At 30.4% G+C, this 27,240-nt stretch overlaps 1 protein-coding gene across 1 annotated transcript in view; it reads right to left on the bottom strand.

Annotated features, from left to right (window-relative positions):
* The window catches only part of qless (decaprenyl diphosphate synthase subunit 1 qless), a 456,058-nt gene that overhangs the window by 166,121 nt on the left and 262,697 nt on the right, over window positions 1–27,240 (bottom strand). The window lies entirely within an intron of this gene.

Below are 27,240 nucleotides of genomic sequence, written 5' to 3'. Positions count from 1 at the left end.
GAAAAATAAAATTTCAAACGCTTCTTGGATGGTGACACAGGGGTTGTAACTCAATATTTTAAATGATAACATCCATACATCATCCAATGATATAAAGATATAAATGATACAATGACATAAAAATACAATGATACAATGAGTATATCATACAATGATACATCACTTTAAAGGACTTTTTTAAGACAAGAAAAATGGTATAAATAAAAACTTGGTGCGATGCCTGTACCCAAAATGGCGGCGGGATAAAGCTTGGATTTTGGAAATTTCTAAGTTCAAATAATAAAAATAAATTAAAATGGATTAAATAAAAATTTAGTTAAACTTTTAAAAAAATTAAAACAATTTTATTTTTTAACACAAAAAATTGTTTTTGTTACAATCAAAAGAAATAATTAAAAATATTGATATTTAATTATAAGCATATATAAAACATTTTGTAAAGAATTAAATTTGTTAAATTATATGAGAATACAGCTTAACTAATATTTATCTAATAAAAGAAAATATTTAGTTTTAAGCTTATTTTTTGTTTCAATCGGTTTCTTTTTTTAAAAAAATAATGTAAAAATCTTTCTATAGGCTTAATTAAAGTGTATTATCCTAATATTTTATTAAAAATATTTGTTACCACGAAGCGTACCGTAAAAAGTTTTAAACGCAGAAAAACAGATTTTTACTTTTTTTGTATGAGCGTTTTCCAACTACCGAAACATTAACAAAGTTTAAAAGAAAAAGAAAGAAAGAAAACAAAAATGTTATATTTTTTCTGGCGCTGGTTATTTATTCTTACTGTACTAGAATACACGTCATTTACACTCATACAAATCATCCTCATTCATCCTCTGAAGTAATATCTAAACGGTAATTACCGGAGGCTAAACTGGAAAAAGAAAAGGTTTTATTCTCAAAAATTTTAAAAATTGATATTTTTTTACTTTTTTCAGCTCCTCCATCTCCAAAATCATCTTCAATGAAAATTTTTTTATTTGTCTTTGTTTATTGTATTAAATAGAAAAAACTAAAACCGATTACACTGAAAAATGTATAACTAATAAAAATTTACCTGAGATTTCTTTTTTGAGAGTGGGGGTGAATTATGGTGAAATGTTATTGTAACGTTATTATTAAAAGTTTAAATAAACAAAAACAAGTTTAGAAAAATTAAAAAAATCTATATTTTTAAAATTTTATTCTCACTTCTACCCCCCATATTGAGATAAGTATGTACTCATGTACTGAGCTTAATATAAAGCGGGGTTTTGTTTGAAAAACGTTAAGAAAATTGACCCCAAAGAAAGCATCGACTCCAGTCTCTGGAGATTTGATCCAAACGTTTACCAACATATTACCCCATATACACGAGTCTTTGTACAAAATTTCATCAAAGAATGTTTATCCAGTCAAAAGTTATCAAGCGTCAAACACGTGCATACGTATTTACGAACATTACTCTCCCCTCGTTTTTTTTATTTTTTGGAATTACTGGGTCATGAAACGTCACGAAATCAAGAAAAAACCATACCCAATTTTTTGAGTCAACTTTCCTTCTTACACATAGCTCTACAGCTATAATGGTAGGAAAGTAATATAAATAGGTTATGACAGATGTAAAAGAGCAAAATTACAAAAGAGCCCAATCAAAAGTTGTTTTCTCTGAGACTAATGAAGTTAGTTATTATATTATACCCGTCCCTATATTGAACACACTCTAGGATTCGTTTGTAGAATTTAAACTTTGCTAAATTTATAATTTTAATAAAGAAGGCAACAGAAAAATACCTCATTTATTACTTTGCAAAGAAATTAAGGCATGAGATGTTTGTTATTCTTGTTCAGTATCGACTTGGATATATTAGATCACTTAAAACCATTAATGTTTGCCACTATTATTATTATTTTTTCTTTCATCTCCTCGCCGGGTCTAGATCAACGTGAAAGATAAACAAAGCCTGTGGGACTGTCCATTACTGTAAGGAGCCTACCCGCCTACCGGCTGTAAGTCCGGCATGACAGGCAGGCACGCCAATAGTATCTTAATTTCCTCGCCCTGCCACTAACCCCAGTGCAAAGGCACCAGTTCCGACAAAGTCGTAACCAGCGACCCCACCCTGGAAGCCGGGACTCGGTCTTGCATTGCTTGCCTCAAACGAAGCCAACCCGAAGGTCACCTCCACCGGCAGTCGGTCTTTCAAGCGCCTGCCTTTAACAAGCGCGATCTGCAGATCGCACCTGCCGGGAACCGGTCTTATCAGCTCTGGGGCACCAGAGTCCCCGTGTTTCATCATCGACGGCCACCCACCCAAGCATGGACAGATGCCGTCTCCACAAGGAGCTGTCCAGCACCCCACTGCTATCCTCACCATTCACGGTACTGCAATAAACCGGAATGCCACGTAGGAGAAACTGAAAAGCCAGACACTGAGTAACAGTTACCTTCCATAAAGTCTATAAACATCAGAACATCAACTCACTCGCGATCAGTATACTCATCCGTCCGGTGATCCGTCTTTCCACAAATAACGCATACCCGTGGGTTCCCATAAGTGGCCCGCTGATGACCCGGTTGCCCGCAATTATAACAAAACGCCGAGCGATCAGTCCCGCGACAGGTCGAGGACATGTGGCCTCGGCCCCAACAGCGATAACATTTGTCATCAGGATCTCTCATGGTGTCCCGACAATTCACCCAGCCGACCTTCAATCAGTTTCCTCGCAACAGCGTACGTAGTCACAACGGTGGCGTTCTGCGTTTCCCCATAAGCTGGACGAACCGACGAAACTCGGCCGACTCACCAACCACTCGGCGTATGGCCTTAGTAATCTTCATTCCACTTGTAATACATTCTATATCCGGACCTGCGACCGCCCTTCGTCTTCATGTCCACATGCAGGTCCTTAGCTTTATCCTACAGAACCGCTTTCAGCGCAACCGCCTTATCAGCGCCCTCAACCCGAATACGCAAATCTCCTGCAGGCCCTTGTTTAACCGATTATTATTATTTATTTAACCTAAACCACACGTTGTTTCCTCTAATAATTCCACGATAGGCCTTTAAAAAAATTGCAGTTATATTTCCTGGTATAATCAAATTAATAACCTTAATGTTACCATTTATAAATCTAAGTGCTATTTGAAAGAAAGAAATAGATTACTGTAAAAATTAATTAATTCATTCAAACACCGATTAACTAGTACTATATCAAGTAAAACATGCTCGTAGGAATGCTTAATTCAAATTCAGAAATAAATTTTATAAATATTTACCATAAGAGAAAAGAACTGTACTAAAATGGAAAAAATGTAATTGATAATTTTATAACGTAGTTACTTTAATATGTGAATATAATACATAAGTTTCATGACTTTAGTACTTATCCATAAACACTAACACTTGACACTTACAACGGAAAAGTTGACTTTAACACTAACACAGGGTATTCAAGGTTTATCATTATTATAGGTAAATAATACATAGTATTAATTTAAAACGTATTTTAAAACAAATAAAGATATAAAGAAATCAAATTGGCTAGCAAATCACAGGAAGAATTGTAACTGAGAATATCTATCTATTCTAGTTCCTGATAACCTTTTCAGGAAAGATTTCACGGCTAACTTCCGATTTATAACAAACTGGTCACGATTTATTTGAAGGACATCAAGATAAACCAAGTATTAAAAAAAATTAACTTCTTTACTGTACAGAAGATGTAAATGTAAATAACGTATAAACCTACCATTCATAAAATAAAAACCAACAAAAATTAACGAAATAATTGTCATCTGCACAAGTCAGTTCTTGAAATGTATTTTTATCCTATTCATCATAAATATTTTCGTAAAAACTAATGGAATAGATGTTACAATAAAACTTAATAAAGTATGAATTGATGAGAACGGAAGTTAAATAACAACCGGATATGATAAGAAAATAGTTCTTTAACAGGTGCTGAAAAAAATTATGGGGCGTCAGAAAACACCGCATAATTAAAAAAAACTCTGCTTAAAAAACAAAGTGGGAAAAAATAACCAAACGTAATTTAGATTGATTTTTATTATCGTATTTCCTTCAAAACAACATTTTTTTATTATTTTAAGTTAAATATGATTTGAATAAAAAACAAAGATTTCATTAAAATAGAAGAGCAAAGATATGTTCCAGTACGGGAAAAAGCGACAAAAGTAGGAATTTCCTCTGCTTTTCAACTTTCTACAGAACATTAAGAATCCGAAGGAAAAATCTGAAATAGTTGAGATTTAAAAAGAAAACACATAGAAACGATGTAGCTAAACTTTTCATACAATTAAGTAAAACATAAAATTTAATTCTACAAATATTGTTACGGGTAAAAAAGCTTTCAGAAGAAAAAAGAGACAGAAAATGAAGAAAGAAAAATCTAGAAGAAATGATCATTTTTTACACGACTGCCCAGAAAGGAGCGTAATGTATCTAGGAGTATCCCAAAAAGGAGTATGTATGTATGTTTGTTCCACAGTAACAGCTCAACGTCTGAACCGATTTAGGTGTAAGAATCCTTACGTTTTCAGGAGTGTCATAGGCTACATAAGTAGTATATATATAAATATATATACAAAGTGATTCAAAAGAAAAGGAAAGTAATCTTGAAACTTATTCTAGAGTTCCAAATAAGGAAAAAAGTTCATACACACATACATATGTACGAAAACACTTTGTTATCGATTTATGGGTAGCGAAAAATTCGCACGGATTTCGGTATATTAGGTAGGGATAAACTTGATAGTTTCTTTCGCTTATTGACCTGAAAATCGAATAAAACAGGTCCTAGAACTGTATCTTCCGTATTTTTCATAATATCCAACGTAAAACAGAAAAATTTGTTGACAAAACCCATTTTTTTTTTACGTTAGAAGTACAATAACTTTGTTAAATGACTAATAAATGCATAAATTTTATTCTGAGAAAATTGATTTAATAAACTCTATGAAAAGCAAACCAAAAAAAATCAACTTTTATTGATAACAAATTTAACAAAAAAATTCGTATGAATTTGTAAAAATTAAAAACAGCTGTTTTTAGTACAATAAATTTTGACCTTTGAAAAATTGAAATACTTTTAATTTTTAAAAAATACTCATGTGGTTTATGCACTGATAATTTATTAAATGACTGCCCAAAAAGGAGTGTAATGTATTTAGGGTGTATGTACGTACAAACAGTCCCGATTTAACGCCCAGTGACTACCACTTGTTCCTGCATTTGAAGAAACATCTGGATGGTCAGCGCCATGACGACGATGATGGTGTCAAAGCGACCGTGTTGCAGAGGTTAAGTCAGGCGACAGACTTCTATGACGACGGTGTTCAAAGGCTTAAAAGCTTAAAACATGTTAAAGGCACTTTACGACAAATGCCTTAAATTTGGTAACAATTATGTAGAAAAGTAGATTAAAGAACACGTTTTCACGTAAAAGTAAAATTGTTAAGAATAGTGTACTTGTTTTTTTTTTTTTTAATTTCAAAACGGTACTTACTTTAAAACATGCCTCGTACAAATACTATATACAGCATCTTTAATTATTCACCTGCACGCTCATTAATTATTCTATATTAGTAATTATCTTACATTAAAGAACAATATTTTTTTTGGTAGTCGTGTTTTTACATTTTTAATATTTATCTCATGTTACAGTAAGAATTTATAGAAAACAGAGGAAGGTGCGGACAATAGAAATCATATTACGCTTGAACAAATAAAAGGGCGGGTCGGATCCTGATACTACAGGCCAGGCCCTAGGTGTGGAGAAATAAATACTACCGAAGATCAGCGGAGCACAATAAGAACAAGATTAGCACGAAGTTCGATAAAGACGAATACGGTTTGCCATAAATGCGATCACAGAGGGCGAAAGCATTCGGAGCAAGTGTGCTGTAACAAACGAACGAAGGATGCGTCACGAGTATTACATTTTGGATAGTCATTAAAACAGTTTTGGACAGTGTTTTTTGTGAACAGGAGTCAAATTGACGTTATTCATCTATAAAGTATAAGCAAGTTCTATTTATAAATATTAAAAATAAGTAATTCTTGCATAAAATGAACTGCTGATTTTGTAATTGCAATTGTTATAAATTGTTGTTAATTTTGTGTTAGTTTCTATTTGCTATCGTATAGTGTATAGTAAATCAAGGCTGTATTTTTTTATTTATAATTGAAATATTTTTTACATTATAAGTTAATAGTATTAAATTGTATTTATAAAACTTTTTATGAATCTTAATCTCTCAATAACTTTGTCGAACGGAAAATACACGAAAATAATCTTATGATTTTCTTTATATTCTTTCTTATAAAAGGAGAAAACACAAAAGATTTTTTAAACGCTAATAAAAAGTAAAAAGATCAGCATAAATTCAATCCTTTACAAATATCTTACAAGAGCAGACAATTTAATAATAGTTAAAAAATGGAAGGCGATTGTCAAGTAGTATCATCTAACATATAAGTTAGAGTCATCACAAGTCACTCCTGAAAGTAAAATATATTTTACTTAACAAACATCTCATGTTACGTTTATTCGGAAAAGAGCCGGGAAACTGTTTCTTACTGCAGTTTTCACCTAGTTATAATAGGATATCAGCAGGCCAAACCCAACCAAAATGCTGATATTCACTTTTACACATCATCATTCTCTGTTCACAGAGTTGTAGGAAAGAATAATTAAATTTTTATTAAAAAGTATTAAATTTTTGAAAAACTGGAAAAAGGGATGGAGGTGTTTTGGCCGAAATAAAATTTTAAATCTTTACTGGGATACTTAAACAAAAGATTTTTCTTACAAAAATTGAATTTTTTTTAATAAAAATCACAAATTAACAAAGATTTTTATTTAATATTCACCCCTTCACAAAAAATAAATTTATAATTTTTTCTTTAGATATATCATGCTTTAGACAAGGAGGTAAAAGAGTTTTATACATCTATATTTTCTACATCGATAGACCTTCAAATTACATTAATTATTTTTTTGCCCATCCCACTCTAATGGCCTGTGGTAACAAAAATTTTTTAAATTAAAAAAAGTTTTAAATTTAAATCCATCTCGCAAGTTACCATTTAAAATGTAAAAATCTGAATTTTTTTATTAAAAAAAAAAGAAATAATCAGCTACAAATTTTCATCCCCTTAGAAAGTTACAACTTCGTTTATTTATAATTATGGCTGTATATTTTAATTTTTTTTTTAATTATAAAAATTATTATTTTTTGTAATTTATTACTTAAGGATTCTTAAAAATTAATTTTACCCGAATGCTTCCTCTTGAGTATGGAAACCCCAAAATTAAAAACATGTTTTCCTTCTTTTTAGCATCTCTTTCAATATTTTTTTCCTGTTTAGCCTCCCGGAATCACAGTCAGGTATTACCACTTCAGAGGATGAATGAGGATAATAAACATGACTGAAAGTGAAGTGAGTCTTGTACAGTCTCAGGTCGTCCATTTCTGAAATGTGTGCTTAATTGAAACCCAACCACCAAAGAACACCGGTATCCACGATCTAGTATTCAAATCCGTATAAATGTAACTGCCTTTACTAGGATTTGAACGTTGGAACTCTCGACTTCGAAATCAGCTGATCTGCGTAGACGCGTTCACCACTAGATCAAACCGGTAGGTTAGCTTCTTTCAATCTAAAAACGTCGGTCGGTCAAACATAACTTGACCGAAGACCCGAAAAATTATACAATTCACTGCTTGCTTTTTAACAAATTTTTTTCCAAAAGGTGTGAAATGAATTAATACATTTATTCTTTGTAACATTAATAAATGCATATTCTCTATCACATCAATGTATAATAATGCAAATTTATTGAAAAAATAAGATTACAAATTTTAATTAGAAATAATGGAATTGTTAAAAGATTTATAGAAAAATAATATTCAGAAAATAATTTTATAAAATTCAGTGGAAAAAAAAGTCAAGTTAGGATATGTTACCCATGTTTATGCCAAAATATAGTCGTAAAGGAAAAATAATTATTGCCTAGTTTTATTGATATCAAAACAAATCATAATGTTACCAAACCATCAGTAAACTATTCGGTTAAGTTTTTAACTTAATTAACTTAACTAACTTACTTAATAATTAAAAATACTGAATAATTTATATTAAAAAAATAATAAACTGGGCTATACAGAATCTTAAATATTTATTTCATGAGTTTTTTGATCGTTGATTGTACGTAACTCAAAATAAAATAGATTCAAAAAAATATTTGCAAGTTGATAACTATAGGTGATAATAGTAAGATAATAATCATACATTTACTTACTGGCTAAAATGTATATAAATAAAATTTAAAAAAATATATCAAACGAACAATAAAATTATAAAAGTAAAAGAGAAACAAGTGGAAAAAAACAAACAACCGTTAAATATTAATTATAAAAATACCAGGACATTACAAAAAAAGTAATACTGTTTATGAATTTTTTTCACATCCAAACATTTGATTAAATATTTTGATATTGTCAACCTAAAATACTTACTTCACTTTGCGTGTTATTATAAATCGCTGCCAAAGACGGCACCTAGTGTTGTTAAAATACTACGTTATCTATTGTAAAATAAAATATTTTAAACAAGGAAGGCGACTATAAAAACGTGATTAAATATAATAACGTACGGGCATCAACAACTGGGGCCAACGGAACTTAATATGGCAGTGCTGTTATATTTATTATTGTTATTATTATAAACAATTGCGAGTGAAAGTAAAGGTACGATTTGAATTACATTCCTTAAGCTACTTTCTTCAGTTATAATTGCGTAATTATACGAATTAATTATAGATCTTTAAAAAAAGTAAAAATAATAACGGTAAATGTTACAAACTTTACATTAAAGTATGTAATTTTTTTTTTAAATATTGTTACTTTTCTACAATTCTATATATAATGCAGTTTTTACATTAAGAGAAAATAAATGAGTAATTAAATTTATTACCTCTTGACATGGTAAAACAAAAAAGTATGCGGCAAATTAACTAAGTTAATAATAACTATATTTTTTTTTTACAGAGGGGGATGATGGCCTTATACTTCTCTTCTAGCCACGCCTGATACGAAGAAATGTTTAAAGCCGTAAAAAGAAAGGAATAAGAATAAATAAATGACGTACATAAGTCTTACATACAACAAAACGTAAATATTGAAATTCTCAAAGTAAACGACCTATCCATTACAGTTAATTTATTTTTCTATAATAATAGTAATAATAACGGACACTTATATTTGGAGGAAAGGAAAATTAAAGCTTTTGCGACGTGTTACCGTAGAATAACTAAAATCCAGTGTACGGATAAAGTGACTAATGAGAAGGTATTAAGAATGGTTGGTGTATTGATAAACCTTGTCTCTTGATCTAGTTAAAACTAGGAAGAAGCAACTGGATTGGTCATTTTTTAAAGACGTGACCGGTTAACTAAAACGATATTAAAAGGTATAATGGAAGGAAAATGTGCTAGACAAAGACAGAGGCTCAAATAATAGATCAAATTATTAAAGATATGGTATGGGAAACCTATAAGGAGTTAAACGATTGCTGAAAATTAGAAAGACTGGAGATTAATTGCAAATCATATTTTTAATATATATTTCAAATAATATTTAAAAAATTACAACCGTGAAAATCGCAACTGTTGCGCTTATCTGTAATGAGATAACTCAGTTTATGGTAACAGTTTTAGTGATATGAGTTCGTAGATTTGAATTTTTAACAGCCCGAAACTTGAGTCGAATTTGAGTCAAGCTGAGGTACAAAATCCCAAACCAAACTGTATTAGAAACTATTTTCTAGAGTTTCCCAAGCCACAAAGACTATTAATGCCCCGGTTAAAAAACTTAAAAACCTAACATAGTAGAAGTTTTCACTGTCATTCTACAGAGTTAACAGCTCCATATCAGATACTACGATAAAATTTTGCACACGAACCCCACCACTCGACAGCTTTTTGCACAACTCCACTGTATAGCTACTATTTATCGAACATAACCAAATTCTGGATGACAAAAACACTGGTAAAATTTCAAACACGATTGATCAATAATCAGTAAATAATGCAGAAAAATATTAATGATATATGTGTAAATATTTGCTAACTTAAATATTTACCTACGTTATATTAATTTTTTTTTTTTAATTAAAAATCTAAATTCTGCATAAAACAAAAACACTGTAATTTTTTGTGGTAGCAAAACATAAGTATTTAATAAAGAAAAAAACTGCCATATAAATCAAAATATGTTTTTTAATAAAATGGAAACAATACGAAAAATATTCAATTTTACATCCTACATATTCATATTCCGAAAGGATTTACAAGATAGGTTTCAAAATTTCTATTCTTTTTCTACCTCTTAAATCACTTATATAATAAAATCTTCAGTCAAATAATCTCATTTTTAATATTTAAAAAATCAATGTTTGTTTCATGACACTGAAATTAAAACAAAGAAATTGGTAACTTCATAAAAAAAAACAGTTTTGAAACTTTATTTAAAAAAAAAAAAAAAAAAAAAAAATTATAATGAAATTGTAAATTTCATTGATTGATTGAACGGTAAAAAAAAACGTACAGTAAAAGTCTCGCAAATATTATTTTTTCCGCTCAAAAAACCAAAATTTCTGTAATACTTCCCGTGACTTGTTCTTGTACAAAATTAATTATTACAGCTGTTTAGTTATTATTAATTCATAAAATTCTTTTATTAAGTTTTTAATAATAAAAGTTGAATTTTATTTTTTGTTTTTCATAGATATTACATAGATATTAACATCAATTTTCTCAAAATTAAATCCTTTATAATAAAATTTACGGATTTATTAACCATTTAATAAAGTAATTGTATTTCAAACCTAAAATAACGTATTTTTCGTCACCAAATTTTTCTGTTTTACGTTAGATATCATGAAAAATACAGGAGATGCACTTCTGGGACCTAATTTAATCGACTTTTAAGGTCAAAAAATATTAGATATCACCTAGTTTACCCCCTTATATAACGCCATAAAAATTTCAGAATGACCTCATTTCACCGGGAGAACTAATATTTTTCGCTAGCTAAACTGAAATTTTTTCGATAATTTCACCGGGAAAAAGTTCTTGCTAGCCGTACAACAACAAAGCATTTACGGAGATTTGTTTAGATGAATTCTTTTTCTTATTTCAAGCTCTAGAATCAGTTTCCAAATTATTTCATTTCTTCCTGAATAACAACTATGTGTAAAATAATCAATATGGAAACTAAATTTCAGGGTTTTTTTACTTGCAATCAGATGAAACATTTTTATAATTTATTTTTCCGAAAATTTTTAATATAATCGATTGAAACAAAACCTTTTCAGGAGAGACATTATCTTACATAACGTAGCTTATACACTTCAAAAAACCTTTGCAAGTTTAGAGAAAAAGTAAATACTAAATATCTCAAATTTAAAAAAATTAAAATCGGAAAATATTATAAATCATTAACAAAATAAATAAAATGGAGAAAGCTTTATTGAAAAACATTTTCCAATCGAATCATATAAAATTCCAATTATGAGTATTACATAAATGCCAAATTAAAATAAATACAAAGTTTTCTTTCAGTGGTAGACTAACTTAAACTACACGTATAGATTACAATTACACTTATTATTAATTTTACTATATGATGTTACTTAATTGCAGTCTCAAATTATTATGCAATACGAATGCAAGTGTTATACAATCTCCTTTTTAACATAGAAGTTACTTTAAATGGAGAGATGAGGACAGTAATAATATACAGACAACAATTAATAATAAATTAATTTGGAAGGGGTCTACAGTCAGAGAGATTTATAAAATTCAGACGGCGTTTTACGCGAGACAAATTTCAATTCGTAATTCGGTACATTAAAATTCGTCATATAAATTCGTAAGGTGGATGCAATAGTTTAAGCATTTCCTCTGACCATGACCGTGATTTTTAAAATAATATTACCAGTCAGTACACGCAAAAGATGTATTAATTTTGGTAGTAAAAATGTTAATCATAATAGTAATATAATCGATACTTTCAAACAAACAAATATTGACTAGTACACTACACACCTTTATTCGGTAATTTTTTTTCAAGTTATAGTTTTTTTAACGTAATGAGATAAATACCTGATTTCGGGCTTCTAAATAAGATACTAATTCTAATTTAAATTCGTTTAAGATCAACGCACAACATTTAAATTAGTCGAAAATGTATTGGGGATTACAGATTTTCATATTTTATTTTATTTTTTTCATATTTTATTTTATCACCATTGTAATTGTTTCATTTAATGTAAAATATTTTCGTGAAAAAAGAAAAAAGAATTGATTTATATTAAAAATAAAACGGTACATACTAAATCTTCTTATTCATCTTCAATGATTTATAGATTAGAGTGCATCTCTGTCCCAACTTCATATGATTTATTTTTGGGCCTTCGAAATTCTTTCCTATTCACTGGGTTATATTGGATAAACTTTAACGGAACCTGTACCTTATTCTCTCAACAAGTTAAACCCACGTTTCTTTATATTTATTTATTTTTTGAAGTTTTATTTCTTTCAATCTCATTTTGGATGCCACTACTTTACATTTTATCTCTTAAAAAGCATATTAACAAGCTTTAAAAATTTCATTTCAGCTATTTCTACCGCCTTTAATTATGATGCGCTAAGAATCCACGAATTAAATCAATTACAATAATAACAGAACTAATATTACATCATATATTCAAAGTTGCATATCCATCTTGGCCCTTTTTGAAAAGATTCAATTTTTAAAGCCACACAATATCTGAAAATTATTTACTCATCTTATAATCTGCCGATATCTGTGGCTGAGTGGTAGCATCTCAGCCTTTATCCAGAGGTTCCGGGTTCGAATTCCGGTCAGGCAAGGCATTTTTCATACGCTACAAAATTTTAATATCATAATCCTATACACAATCTTCGAGCTTATATGTTGAATTAATCATATAAAAGAATTTCCATTTATTTCGTAGGTGACATCATAGCTTAGATATCTGAAGTATGAAACATAATATCCCACTGATCGTGGGAGACTAGGTGCATATGAACTTCAAACTCCCGGCGTGATTCCCCTTCAGTCCGTCCCCGGAACCGTCGGTGCTAGCGCCTTTCGGCCTAACAGGAATACACCTACCGGTGGCCCTGGTGTTTGGAGAAGCAATGAACTCCCCTTTCCGGAGGGTGCCGGCTGGGGCCATATTGTAAGAATTAGGTAAAGAGGATGGTGGGTGGTAGGTGAGGTGCTGAGACAGGCTGGTGTCACTTTAATAGATTGGCGCTGAAAAGGCCGATTCTGGCCAGGAGTACAGAATCAGGTATTCGGTTGAAAGCCGATTATCAAAATTTTTCTGATAAAAAAGTGTTTTATGCTTCTTAATGTGTAGGAAGAATTATTGTAGTGGCGGGACGTCAGAGCTCCACCGTGTTGAGCATTTAGGTTTTTGGTCTTGGTGATCGGATAACTGTGAACGGGTGGGTCAGTGAACAGTATATGACAGAATAATGAACATCCAATTCCGTCGTTCAATTCCTGCAAGTAATTGGTTAAAATAACCAAGTACTTTTAATTCGCTACTTCGAGCAGATTGTGGCGAAGTCACCATCTGGTCATAATCACCTTATTCATAATGACTACCGTGAGGGAGAAATATATATTTATTGCAAATAGCCCTTTAAAAAAATAAATAAATATTGTTATTAATTTACAAACCTCTATGAATTACGAGATAAAAAAAATTAAGTCTGTTGCTTTTTAAAGCAATACAAACGTACTACTATATTATGATAAGTTTCAAAAAATGATAAAACTATTATCTTTTCAAAAAACATTAAATATTAACAATCAGTTTCATAATCTATATGAAATAATTTCCACTATCTTTTAATTTATTTATTTTTTATTCATCTCGTATATTAAATAATTACTCAATTAATCATCCAGTAATATTGAAGGTCAGTCTCAATGTCAAAAATAATAGTACTTTAGAAATCGTTGCTGATCTGGATTTTCTTATTATGAAATTTATTTATAGAAAGAGAAAATAATAGCTTCACTTGAAACGCATAGAAAGAGAGATACATACTGTTAGCTGCAGATATAGAAATATTTTTAAATAGAAAATCAAAGGAAGACTTGATGAAGTACGGGAAAAATTTATTTAGCATGAAGTATTAATTACTATTTTTTTTTTTTAATCTATAAAAATATAGATTAATTTAAGTTTTTTTATGGTTTTACAATCTGTTTTAGTAATTACAATAAAATACTACACGATTAACCTCTTTACTTTAATCGAAGTAAAATTATTTATTATAATGCTAATTTAATTTATGACATATTTATTGTTGAAATAATTTTTTTTTATAAATCTTCATATTCGGGAGATTTCGAAAAGCAAAATGAAATTAATTTTTCAAGAAAATATATAGATTATAAAATAAAATTTATATTTATTAAAATTTCGGTTATGTTTGAGGATAAAATCCTGTGCTAAGTTTTTGCCAATGAAAAAATGTAGTTTTCTAATTACTAGTTGTTTACAACTTAATAAAGACAAACGGATAAACAATTGAAGCAGTTCCAAGTAGAAGCTAAAACTGCGAAGATCGTATTCGATTTATGATAATAGTAATATTTTTGTGCTGATAACGTAAAATATTTTACAGACTTCTGGAAGAAACGTGGGGTATTAATTTCGGTCACATGGTAGGAGTGGGGGATGAAAATGAATTTTCTTTAAGTTTTGAGGAACGAAGAGTACGAAAATATCATTCACTAGAAATTTTCCAATCATTATCAGTTGGAACGTTGACTTTTATTTTTCTGCGGTATTATCAACAATATTGTTCGACGTATTCAGGTAGCGTTACCTACTTTGAAGATCTTGATGACTGAGCAATGATGTGTGTTTGAGTAGGGCAAAAGAAACAAAATAAAAAAACGAAAAGTCGGTCTTCTTGCGCAGAATTGAGTAAGAGTTTTATTTTCATTTTGAAGCCTTAATCAGATAAAGCTTGTGGTTATTTATAATATTTTGCAAATAGAAGTTTAAACCTATTTAAAATTTTAAAAAATAAATAAATTTTGGGACTGTCAAAACAACAAGATGAGATTTTAATAAAACTTTCTTATCAAATTTAGTGCAAATTGTGTACGTGTTTTGTAATAGATTAAACATTTTCTTTTTCACGAATTTATACTTTACTGAATTTAACGAGAATAATAACGTATTTTCCCTTGAGTTCATAATTAAGAATTATAAAACTTTGTCGAAAATAAAAAAAAATTCTAAAAATAATAATTTTTGTTACCTTTATATCAAATAAGACAGTAGAACTATTTTCACGTTATATGACATAATAACTCAACTTACTAGGGTATTGTTAAGCTTTCATTACCGTTATATACTTCTAACACATTTATTTAATATTAAATTAAAAAATCCTTTTTTACATCCTCGTACGAAGTAAAGGAAATATTGTGATCGCGAAAAATGTTGGTTTCCAGATTTCAACGGAAATATCCATTTTGACCATCCCTGAATCCATTTTGACTAGTTTCGGCGTGATCTGTACGTACATATGTACCTCACATAACTCAAAAACGATTAGCCACAGGATGCTGAAATTTTGGATTCAGGACTGTTGTAGCATTTAGTTGCGCGCCTCTCCTTTTGACTGCAATCGACTGAATCAAAAGTTGATGCAAAATCCAAACAAATTCGGGGTTTTGATTTTTCTTAACTGCAGTAATAAGCCCTCATTGAGAGCTTTTCAACGATATATCATACGTGGTACTTATTTTCATTGGTTCCAGAGTTATAGGCAAATAAAAGTTTGATTAAAGAAATATTTGGTAAAGGTGAGAAAGCACATCGGTTCAAATCAGACTTCATCTTCTTTTTTTTTAACTTTTTTTTAAATTTAATATATTGATTTATTAATAATTATTAACCTCTCATTGTGAAAAAAATTACGATGAATAATAAATAAAAACTAAAAATTATAAGTTTTTATTGAATAAAATTTTATGTACTTTTAACTAAAAAAAAAAAAATATGTAAATATAATTTAATAGGATACAAGGAAGTTATGTGTTGTGTCATGTCATGAAATCATGAAGTCACGTCAAACACGACTGCCAAAAAAAAATTACTATTTAATAAAAAGGATAATTACCAGTTTAGGATAATGAAAGAGTGCGCGGGCGACAACTTTTGTATATAGTATAATCTGTTAAATTTATTTAAACACACACACATATATATATATATATATATATATATATACCTTATGACACTTCTGGCAACGTAGGAATTTCAACGCGAGTCATACATATAAATCGGTTCAACCGTTCAGCTGCTACTGTGGAACAAACACACAGACATCCGCCCTAAATAAATTGCACTCCTTTTTGGGCAGTTGTGTAGAAACAGCATCATTCCTTTCATTATCAGTATTTAAACTACATTATTTGAGTATTTAACTACAGGCGCCTTCGGGCCGAGTTGGAAATAAAACTTTTTTCACAGACCGATCGAAATATTAGAATTAAAAAAAATGTTAAATACAAAAACGATGTTTATGAATTTAGGACAAGAAATTTAGGACAACAAATTAAAAAAAAAACTGCTGTATGTGTTAAGTTTTTAAATTTCTGTATTTTCCATTATTCAATTGCTAAAAAAAAAAAAGAAGCTAATATTGAAACATTTTTCGCGTGCCGGATCTGCTCCGCATGTTGGCTATGCCTGATTTAACATCATGAGTATTTAAATCTGAATTTTCTACAACGTTTTTGTTTAACAAGTACTTAAATGTGTACTCGATTTTTCTATGAACGCCTTTAAAACTGATATCTTATTCCATCTATTTTATTTTATTTATATATAAGCATCGCTATTATTTCATAAGATTGTTATATTTTAGTATAATTATACTTACTATATCAAGCATAATTATAATTCCATTTTTAAATAATAACTTTGTATTTTTTAACGGCGATCAATACTTTTCACGATATACGAACGAACTTTTAAAAAGACGAGTAACCGCGCTATTACTTAGTATAAGTGACCTACTATTTTAAACTTTAAATAAAGTAACCTAAGTTTTACGTATCACCCAATGATTATTTTTTCCTAATAATAATACAAAACTCAAATTCCAGTTTAAGATACACTAGAATATCTTAATCGTTGATATAGTGTTAATACTCATCCGCCTCTAGCTGAAATTGGGTCTATGATTTTCTCAAAAATAAAATCTGTTTTAAAACATAAAATAATAAAAACAAATAAGACATTAGAAAACTAATATATTAACGCAGAAATGATTTAAAAGAAATAAACTAACAAAAAAAAAAAACATTTCAGAACAGGGAATCCAGGAAACAAAATAAGGATCTTCCTATATAATAATCAGCGTAATTCCAAGACTAATTTTCGAATAAAGAAAGTTAGAATTTATTTTAATTTTTCTACAAATATCTAAAAAAATTTATATAACGGAAAAATTTTTAAAAAGTTACGGAGCAGGATATCGAAATCATGAAATTAAAATAAACAATCGATCAATTGCGAAAAAAATCAAAAGGCAAAACATTTTCCTAAAATATTTTTAAAATTCAGTTCTGTGAGATTGACTATTTCCTGAACCAAACCCTCTCTCATGAAAACGTTTACACTAGAGATAAGCAGAGAACTTTGATATAATAGTTCAAACTATGAATTTCAAAATTGTTCACCAGAGTTCAAAAATTGAGTTAAAATAGGTTAAATATAAATAACTTTATAACAGTATAAGACTGAAAATGATTTATTATGTAAACCGTTAAATTTCCTAAATTCGAAGTAATTTTTAAAATATTTTCAAAGTATGGTAAAAAAAAAAATGGAGATTATTGTTAAAGAGCAAATGAGTGTGGTTAAATCTAAACATTTTAAAAGAGTATACAACTAAAAGCAAATATATATAAAAGCTTTAAATAGAATAAAAAAGGATAACAATCAAAACGAAGTTAATATTATTATATAATACCGATAAATGAATAAAAAAAATAATAAAAAATAAAAAAATGAATCAACATGTACAAAACAAGGGAATAACAAGCATAATACGATCTCAAGTTCATTACCACCTCTCTTCCGGAAACTCCACCAACGCCACAGCCGTCCATTTCCGTTTCTCTAACTTGACCTTGCAAGGTTACCTGCGCGACCCACATTCACTTGTATTCCTACGACCGGATATCCGTTCATCCAACTCCATAAAAATAATAACAATATTAACTTAAATATAAGATTGCAATTTAAATATTGTAATAAAATTTTTAAACGAATCCTAAATATGTGTAAAATACATAAATAATCTTACAATTAATAAAAGTAAAAGCAGTATTAAAAATTTAAATTGACAAAAAATTATTTTAAAATGAAACAAAGAATTTAATCATAAATTTTGTAGAATCTTATAATTCTACATTAATATATTAAAAAAAACTCACGTTTAGTTCTGCGCAAGAAGACTGACTTTCGTTTCCAACGCCCTAGTTATTCGCAGTCAGAAACGCACTGACTTTCAAACTACAAGGTACTACACACGTTCGATTAACAAGTAGACCTTACACAAGCATCAAATCTCAACTCACTCATCACTGTGACTCACTGCATAAGCGCGTATGAAAAATATACCACTACACAATCAACATCACTTCAAATTGAAGTTATATATATATAAGCAAATTAAATTTTAAGTAAATGGTATTTTCGTACTCCTCATATCTCTAAAGGTAAAGAAAATTTTATTTCACCTCCTCCGTGCGAAACAATATCGTATTTTTATTCGAAAAGTCGGTAAAAAAATACGTATAGAACAGAATGAAACAAGCAATAATACTTACAATAATAATATGAAGAGATAAATCTACATCCCAATTAAATAGTAGGTGCGGTCAAGTTTGAGTATAAATATCTGAGAAATGTACAGTTAAATATTTAAAAAGTATACGTAAAATTTTAATCTGTATAGTTTAAGTTTATTAACCGCTTATAATAAATTTTAAACCTTATAGCGATCTTTTTTCTTTAAGTAAATTCATAAAAAAGCGCCGAGTTTTTACTTTTACACGTTAGCTAGTAACTCGTGAAATCCATAACAAGACTGTATTAAATTTTAAATAGCTCTCTTCAAAGTATTTTTTTTTAAATCTTCGGAATCTCAAAATAAAATATCTAAATTAAATAAATAATATATTAAAAATATCTGGCTAAATACCTATTTTTAGTCCTTGTAGGCGTTCTACTAGACGGATCGGGGTGGTTTTTTTTTCATTCTACTCGGAATGACCCACAAATATGTCATCAAGCGTCATCGGACCACAAACTTGAGTCTTTTCCGAGAATTCCTAAAAAATCCTCATTTATTAATTAATACAGGAAGTCTTCGAGGTTATTACTAACAGGAAAATCATAATGCTTGATGACATATCTGCGGGTCATTCCTTACACAAAAAAAATCAGCCTGATCCGTCCACTAGAACGTCTGGACGACTGGAAGTAGATTATGAGCACGTTTTACCTGTCCTACGAAAGGAAAAAGAAAAACAAGAGTTTTGGGGGTGAAACGTGTTTTAAATGGAATTTAAAATGGTTTTTATACCATTTATACTTCCTTGTACGAAGTAAAGGAAGTATAGTGATCGCGAAAATAATTCGGTTTTCAGATTTTAACGGAAACATCCATTTTGACCATTCCTCAATCCATTTCGACTAGTTTCGGTGTAACGTCTGTACGTACTATGTTTCTTGCTTAACTCAGAAACTATTAGCCGTAGAATGTTGACATTTTGGCTTTAGGACTGTTGTAACAACTAGTTGTGCACTTCCCCTCTTGATTCCAACTGAATGAACCTAAAGTGTCCAAAAAACCCGTAATCCAAAAGGATTGGATTTTTTACTTTTTCTTAACTGCAGTAATAAGCCCTGATTGAGAGCTATTAACGATATATCGTAAGTGGTACTTATTTTCATTGGTTCAAGAGTTATAGCCAAATGAAATTTTAATTAATGAATATTTGGATTTTACAACGCAAAATATGAAATATTTGCGTTATTTTTATATGTAATATATATTTTTTATAAATAAAATATTTCGATCGCACATCGGTTCAAATTCGACTTCATCTCCTTTTATTTAATTTTCTTTTCTTTATGTTAAATATATTGATTTATTAATAATTATTAACCTCTGATTGTAAAAAAATGTTTACAATAAATATTAATTCAATAATAACATAAAAAAAATTAGAATTAATGAAATAAAATTGTATGTACTTTTCATTTAAAAAAAAATGTGTGTATGTAATTTATCAGGCGTACTAGTAAGTCATGTAGTGTCTCCATCAGACTTTTTAAAATATAACTTTGTAATAATAACACAGCAGATCAGCTAGGAGCCACTTTTTTTATAATATTCATTTTTTTAATTTTTTGATTAAAACTTATTATTATCCTAAATACAACTCAATATATAGTATAAATTTTATTGATTTCGTTATTAATTCAAAGTATTGAAGTTTTAAGTTTTAGTGAAATTGTGACAGGAATATTTTTCATTACCAGAAAAGACATACTGCTTGTCAAATACTCGTATGATAGTGTATACTGTATAGGAAATAATTCAGTTGCTATCAATTGTTTTTGAAGAAAAATAAAAGAAAAATTGTGAAAAAAAAATAGGAAGGAAGAGGCTAAAAGTTAATAAATAACATAAAGTGTAGTGAAGGTTATGATGAGACGAAAAGAAAAGGACAGGACAAAAACAGCTGGAGACAACAATGGTGCCAGGGATCTGCCAAAAGGCAGAACACTACATACGGTTATAATACATAGTATTATGGGATCGTGTTTGTAATCCGATTTCATTTGTGACAATGTGCGGATCTTTCTATATCATCTATCTATATTAAATGTTATTACAGTAAAATTCCTGAAATTTAAAGCAAAATTTACGCTAAATTAATAATTTTGTATTGTTAGCATATTTGGATTAGGGGGCATCAAAACGTTAAAAAATACCATGCTCTGGGTGAAAAAAGTTTATCATTTTAACCGGTAGCACTATTTTACTTCAGAATTTAATAAACTATTAAAATGTTATTGAAAATCTTAATTGTGACTGAATGTAGTGAAAGGAACTGGCTATGAAGACATTATATGAGAAGAATGGATGTTTATTAGTGAATGCTGTAGAAGCTTTGGTGAATGGAAGAGATTTCGAATGATAGATGATATTATGGAAAAGGAAAAATACGCGGAAATAAAGAGGTTAGCAAAGGATAGAACAAGGTGGAGAGCAGCAACCGTGACAGGACCTGCCGTAATGGCAGAACACTATGAATGAATGAAACTGGATTATTAAAAATAGATTTATATACCTCCAGGAATCAGATGAGGTAATAATTTTACAGTAATATTGATTTTTTTATATTCCTTTTTCTGTATTACTGCTACCGAAGTTATTATGATTTAACTCGTAATTTTCCCGAGTGAAAATATAAAAACTTCTTCCAGATTTTTACTGTTTCAAAAGCAACATGAATGTAGTTAGGTTATTGTCACGCTTTACTACATTTAACATTTGTTCTCAGAACACAAATTATAATCGGGTATTACAAGACAAATTAAAAATTTATAAACGTGAATATGATAAATCTTTTATCGTCTCTTAGTAATTTAATATTTTTAATATATTGCACCAATTTTTTTTTTTAGAGGGACTAGTTAATTTAATATTAAGCGTAAATACAAAAAATTTACGTATCCATAACACTCCAGGCTAGTTGCCTTTCTAACTGTTCATATAGGTTAAGATGTAATAAATCATACTAATCTTTCACGTAAGATTTATTAAGTCGCTAACACGGTACCATAATTGGTAATACATTACCGATTACTCTACCCTACATATAACATTCATCTTCAAAAGAATTTAGAATGGCAGGCAGGCTCCTCCATATTTTTAACTTGACGATTAGATTAAGATTCTATTAACTATCTACAAGGCTGAAAAACGAAACATTTTAAATTAGCTTTTATATATTTCGCCAATACGGCAGTTAATAGGAGTTTAAAAGGTCATTTTTTGTCAATGATCTAATCCTCTTTCAAAATAGTACAGCTTTCAGCACAGTCGCTCCTAGATATATACTATGACTTTAAAATACATCAAATAAATTTTAATTTTATTCATTTCTTTACAAATACAGACTATTTTCCTTCTAAATGTGATCCAGTTAAGCCTGTTCCAGTTGTAGTTATAATTCAAATTAACACGTTTAAAAATAGTAACCGTAAAAATCAGATATAAACAAAACAAAGAATAATACCAAAGCCGAGGATTTAGCTGAAAAGTTTGTAATTCAGTTTATCATTTTTTCACGCCATATAACATTTGTGACCAGAATTTTTTTTTTCTGGTAAACCAGAGCCTGTTTAAAATCAGAAAGAATAATTTTTTTTTACGGAATTATTTGAGGGCACCAAGCAAAATCAATAATCACTAACATTTTACTTTTATTTTTGTTAAAGTAGAAGTGTGAGACATCCCTAGGATTAGGATCGTTGGGTTTTTGTCCCGATTTCTCTTTTTTTTTCCTGTTTAGTCTCCGGTAATTACTGTTCAGATAATACTTCAGAGGATGATATGTATGAGTATAAATGAAGTGTAGTACAGTCTCAGTTCGACCATTCCTGAGATGTGTGGTTAATTGAAACCCAGCCATCAAAGAACACCGGTATCCATGATCTAGTGTTAAAATCCGTGTAAAAATAACTGACTTTACTAGTACTTCAACGCTGGACCTCTCGACTTCCAAATCAGCTGATTTGGTAAGACTTGTTCACCACTAGACTAAGCCGGTGGGTTTGTCCTGATCTCTCTGGGAGTAACTTTTTACTAAATTTTAACCTTTGTTTCTATGCTTGGTAATTGGGATTATTTGGTTTCCAGTGCCATTCATTAAAATGATACAAGGACGTCTGACTGATCGTTCTATAGTACGACATCGCCGTGATCGAATAGTCGATGGTTGTATCGTTGGACTTGTACGGAGACTTATCTATTCGGCGATTGCATGATACGACGTGATAAAGCTGTTTTTTTGTGGCAATCAAAATACAGGAAAAAAGCACAATCGTCCCGTAAATTAATTATCAACAGCCTTAACTTCATTTATAAAAAAGATTCATTGACATAAATGAATAAATAAATCTAATTTTACCGATTTTTTTTTATGGCAATTGGTTTGCTTGGCATTTCTCCCGCCACACCCCATTCGGCTACCCCCTAAAGCATAAGACCGAATATCTGTGCCACAAACGGCTATTTAGCCTCAAAACAGTTTAGTGACCAGTGTCCTAAATAGATCCTAAATCTTACCTAACAGGGTGAGAGGACTAAGCGCGGAGTCATACACCACCGGCTTAGGTGTCCCAACCGCTCTCACCTGTCATATATTTACTAAAATGGGTACTAAAAATGTATACGACTCCGTAAATTAAAATTTACTTTGTCAAGACAGCAATTCGCTGCCATGCCTAGGTCGCTGAATGCCAGGAACTACCTGTCCACCATATTAAAGCGCTTGGAGCCCTAATTGGCTGGTGGTCAGTCATATATCTCAAGGTTAGCTTTCCACAGCAGTGCGTTTGGAGTCTTTCCCTTAAGTAAACTACTGAAGTCGGTTGAAAATAGCAACCGCATCAAGGAACTTCCACACGGTTCGACAATACGGCTCTCGCCACATTGACTCGCCGCTTGTGAGTGGCCAATTTTCTCCTTGACTTCTAAGTTCCAGGGAGGCCAGGTCTTAGCCCCCCCCCCACCACCATAAGACCAGGGTAGTCAAACATCAGGTGTTCTTTTGACTGGACCTCCCCGCCGACGCACAGCTCATTAGCTACCAGGCGGAACCGAAACAGATATTACCGATTTAATATAAAGAAAAATACCCATTTCTATCAAATCAAACAATAGAACGGGGTTTTTTTTTATAAACCCGTTCATTTAAATTAAATCGCATACTTAAATTAATATTATTTTTATTAATATGCAATTTATAAGAATATGGTCAATAATTTATTTATTTTCAATTACATTTGTATTTCTATTTCTATATTTATTTGTTTAAATTTATATTCTGTAATGCTGCTCCGATCTTAAAAAAATGCTGGACAATTCTTTTTTTTATATTTAGCCTACCATTCATGATGTAATCTTCATAGTATGTAATTACGTAACAATCTGAATAATGTATTTATTTTGTTTATTTACTCTTTCCGCCGAACATTTACAACAAAATTAAAAAGGTTTTGTTTATATTATGTTCGTCCAGAGAGTAAGAACCGTTTGCGTTCGCATGCGTACAGCTTCACTCACAACAATGAGTCAAGGCCAGTTGATCTTAGTTGTTCTGTTACTACTGTACGAAATTTTGTAGCTGTACTGTGACACCGGGGGATTTTACGTGTTGTTTATAATGAATACAAAAATTTAAAATCCCGCCGACTGTGAGTTATGATCGGTCATATATTTTTTGAACGCCAAAGTGTTTTCCAGTGGAAATTCATCGTTAAGTTACTGCCGTATATGATGGTAGTGGTTCTTTTGACCTCGGCGTATTCTTTTGACTCGTGGAGTGTGTCTGCTTCATGAAAGTACATGTCCACATGCCGCAAAAAAAAAACTTCTCAAAGGTTTCGGATTAAATTTTTTTTGATCATCCGTTGTACAATGCAAGCGACTTATACCTGTTTACAAAATTGAGGGAATTTTTTGGTGAGAACCGCTATCAAAGTGAATATGACGTCAAGATAGATGTTCGTGAGTGGCTTAATGAATTGACGGCAGACTTTTTTGACGACGGCATACAAAATCGAGTGCGACGATTTGATAAATGCTTAAACTTTGGGGGGTGATTATATGGAAAAGTAGCTTAAAAAGTATAGATTATGATGCAAAATTTAAGTTAAAATGCATAATAAGTTAAAAATAAATACAATAAATTTGATATAAAACAAAAACGGTTTTTACGTTCTGGACGACCCTCGTAGAAACAATGTTAATCTGTAGATCACGTTTTAAATAATACTAATTAAAAAGCAATATACAGAGATGAATTTCTGAATATTTATTTAATTTGTGGATAAATAATTTTCTTTAACTTCATTATTTTGTTGTAATTACTTTATATACTTAGAGAATCTTCACAAATGTATTTCTCTATTAATTTTGTATTCATTATTTTTAAGTATTAAAACAGACTTTAACCGCTTTTATTATTTATAAATTAATTTAATTTTTCTCTGAAGCTAATCCGATCAACTTTTACTACGTTTTCTTGTGATTCATCCACACAAATGCTGAGGGCAGTTCTTTTTTTTATCAGTTCAGTATCCATATCTATTCGTTATTAAGGTCATTTATATCTTGACTCCGAGGGGAAGAAACCCATCATGTGACGGGTCCAACCGTCATGCCAACCCCCTCCGTACCAAGCTCTTAGGTGCTTTACTGGAGGTCATCTTCAAGGCCTCACAAGACGTATCTCATCTGGCCGCTGTCACGATGCCACCGATGTGAATGCCCCAAGCGACATTCACGTCAGTCTCTTATAATCTTAACGATCGTACATGACCTTAACTGAATCGTAAAAATGAAATAACCATAAGAATTATAACAAGTATGTCATTGCCAAACGTACTAAATGAAATGAGGATTAAAGTGGTTTTCTGTTGCCTTTTCTAATGAAGCAAATATATAGCTAAAATCTATATCAACATCACCCTATTTTCAACAGGAATGTCTGTAACTATATAGTGAACATTGTTAGAGAAAGCGTGAACGATACCACTTCTTTCTGAGATGGTTTATATTACTCACAGCTACGAGAAAAACTGGAATTTATAATATAAAAAAAAAAATTATGACCTGTTTCTGTAGTAAATAATATCATTGCGTATTATTTACTGATCAGAATGATCCTTATATAAAGGCAGGATCTTACTGAAATAAATTATTTATTTTTAGATAAATCATGTGAATCCAAAAAAAAACCGACATAATTCATAAATCATAATTATTTATAAGAATGTTCGGAAAGTTCCCGCTGACACAGTGATGGTAAAAGTAAGAATAGACTATGATGTTTGTGAAGCATGATCCTTTAGATACCGTTCAACAAAAGTTTAGACGCGTATGTTTATTTTCTTGTAAAGCAAACAAGTTAAGCTGAAAAATTTATAAAATTGAATGTAGGCTGTTACAGAAAAACCCAAAAAAATTATTTTAAAACGTTCAACCCTGACGGATATATAAAAAAAAGATTAGATACTACTTTAATGGATTCTTCACCTTCAATTTCGACAGAAAAAACGTGGGTTACTGAATTTAAACGCAATCGTACATCCACTCGAGGTGATGAAACATTAAACGCCCAAAAACCACTACGATCGACAAAACTGTCACAAAAATGAACAATGACATAATTAAATGATCGCCGACTGAAGATACGTGAGTTTGCTGAGGTCACAAATATATCGAGAGATCATGTAGTTTACATTTTACATGATGTAATGGGTATGAAAAAGCTTTCTGCTCTATGGATTCCGTGTTTGTTAACAGTCGATAAAAAACGCAATCGACTAAACACTACTTAGGATGATAAAACTTATTTAAACATGATTCCCCTAGGTTTCTTCAAAGTTTTATAACAGCAGATGAAACGTGGATTCAACATTAGAAACAAGAAATCAAACAGCAGTCCAAACACGGGTGGGAGCACGTGAAATTACACCAAAGGAAATTTTCGTTTCCTACATGCAGGAAAAGTTATGGATACGTTTTTTTTTTAGAATTCTCGTAGTGTGGTGCTCATGGAATAATTGGAAAAAGGCAGGACTAACAGCGGGAAGTATTATACTTCACTACTGGTCCGATTGATGGGTGTTATTCAAGCTAAACGTCCACACCTGGCCAAAAAGAAAGTACTCTTTCAAAATGATACTGACCATATACTGACGTCTCAGTTTTGCATATTGATGCAAAACTCCTATACCTTACGTTTCTAAGTGCTCCCACATACGCCGTATTTGGATCCCAGTG

Source organism: Lycorma delicatula, chromosome 9 (genome assembly GCF_047948215.1).
Source record: "Lycorma delicatula isolate Av1 chromosome 9, ASM4794821v1, whole genome shotgun sequence".
Lineage (NCBI taxonomy): Eukaryota > Metazoa > Arthropoda > Insecta > Hemiptera > Fulgoridae > Lycorma > Lycorma delicatula.
Note: the sequence above shows the minus strand (reverse complement) of the source record. Positions and strands in the feature narration are given on the sequence as shown.